This window comes from Belonocnema kinseyi, chromosome 1 (genome assembly GCF_010883055.1).
Source record: "Belonocnema kinseyi isolate 2016_QV_RU_SX_M_011 chromosome 1, B_treatae_v1, whole genome shotgun sequence".
In the NCBI taxonomy this organism is placed as follows: Eukaryota; Metazoa; Arthropoda; class Insecta; order Hymenoptera; family Cynipidae; genus Belonocnema; species Belonocnema kinseyi.
The window spans coordinates 43,777,616-43,779,979 of NC_046657.1; positions in this window are offsets into that span (position 1 = coordinate 43,777,616).

The window sequence follows — 2,364 nt, forward strand, 5'->3', positions numbered from 1 at the left end:
TCTAGTCGGGAGTGGTGCTGACTGAAAACAGATGATTTGGAGCGATTCGCGCGCCATCTGTTGGTCATTCTAAGGACTTATTGAACTACCCTCGTAGTTTGGTTTCATACACACACATGGCGGAATCTTTGAAGACAGATAAGACAAATGCAAAGCCAGTCAATCAAAAATTCTCTGTTTCTTGTCCAAAATGTATTTGATGTGTGATTTTTACAGGATACTAGAGCAGATCATTTTCTGTTGCATTGCAAGTTGCTCGGAAAATCAGTGGTGCCAACATTTCAGGAAATTTTTTAATAACCTAGATTCTAAATTACAACGAAACAGTTGAGAAAGTACCATATGGACGTTTGCTTGCACGTATATGTAAATAGATAGACTTAAGAAAGAACAGTTGGCACACAGAGCGGATTATATCAAAAAAAATTTTATTTGCGGCAAGGCAAAATATGTTTTAAAGAGAATTATTGATGTATAAGATTATTATATTTACCTATATAATTAAGAATAGCTGCTAGAAACAAGAACAGATTATAAACGAACCTCATGTTTTTAAGTTAAAGGACAAACTGAAGTCAACAGTTTAACCAAGAATTATTCTGTTTCATCATTATACTAATTATTGCCGCAAGCTTATCCGGGTAAGATTATTTTAAGAAAAAACATTCAAACGATATTCTGTTTACATTTCGTAATTTAACTTCAAGGTAACAAAAATTTACTGAGTTCTGTAAATCTGAGGACACGCTTTATATAATTTCGTATGGTTTACGTAGATCTAGTTTTTACATTATAAATGCATGCAATGTATACTATAATGGCTTATTTAATGTTGCAAAGAAAACCGACGTGAATTCTACAAAATATGTATATTTAGGTTCACCAATTCATTAACATTCCTTTTTTATTATTTTAACAAACCAATTAAAATTTCTGCCTTTTGTCGAATAAAGTCAAGACTATTTTTTAGCTTTATTTTTGAAGGTTCATTTTTATAAATATTTACGACAGAATTTATTTTATGGCTAATCGAAGAGTTACCAGTCGTCAGAAGCGCATTAAAAATTATCTCACTCTGAGTGAAAGTGGACAAAAAGTTGAAAATTTAAGAAAAAAACCACAACATTATACCTTTATTAGAAACAATGTTGCTATGAATGATAATAAATTGTATACAAAATTAGCTTCAAAAAATCGCAAACCCAAATTTTCTACTGATTAGTTTTTTTAGCCTGCAATGCCCACTCATGGGGATGAAATTTAAGAAGTAATTTTCAAGCTAACCTGGTCATTTAAGCTTGTCGTTTAGATGATACATCTCTGCTGGTTGAACGTCGCGTGTCAAGATCTGCTGCATCTGGAAATACTGCAAATTTAAAATATCCTGAGGTTTTATTATGAAAAGGAGGTTTTTCTGTATATATTAAATCCATTTTTGACATTAAGAAAGGAAGATATTCCTGAGACCTGATTTTAAAAATCTTGAAAATCGAATTTCCCTTGCTGAGCCTCATTAGGAGTGGAAAAGGTATAAAAACAAATACTACTTATCTATAGGAGATCTTTTCAATGTGTCGGGAGTACTTTATTAAAAAGAAGGTGAGTAAAAAGGTAATTATAACAAAAAATAGAACAAGTGGAACTTTTAAGTTCCCACATTTGGATTTTATAGTGAAATAAGCATGCATTATCTTTCCGCATATAAAGATGTTATTAAGTATTTATTTTTGGTGTAATTTAATCTGCGAGAACAGAAAATTAGACAAATGTCGAATTACGAGAGATAATAGATATTCCTAGTAAGGCTGTGAAGAAGATTTATGTTTATGCGCTCTTGGCAGTAGTTTCTGATATTGGTATCAAAGAGAAGATTAGAGGTTACTATAAAAAATATCAAAGCACTACAAAACTGACCTCTAGTATAAATAATTAAGTCTTCAAACAAGCCGCCACATGCCTTTTTATAATTTGTTACTGCAGATGTCCAAAATTTGATATTTCTTTAGTTGTTTATTTATGAGATTTGAAGAGTCCCGCGATATAAGCTGTCTAACTTTAACGCTTTTAGAGAAAGCAAAAAACAAATTACATTCAAATTATTACCAACCTGCATTAAATAGTAAAAGGGGCGCTTTAAGAACAATTAGCGAGAAAATGTATATCAGAGAACGACACGTTGTGAAAAACGCAGGCCCTGACACAGATATAGTAGTATAACTTTAGCATTTATCAATTTCGAAATTTCAGAAATTACTTTTGAATTATTACAGTCTGCCAAGTTAAAGCGTGGGTGGCTTTACTCGCAGTCGGTAAGGTGTATCGACATGATTTTGGTGTCAAAATATTAAGAAGAGCTCCCTCTTT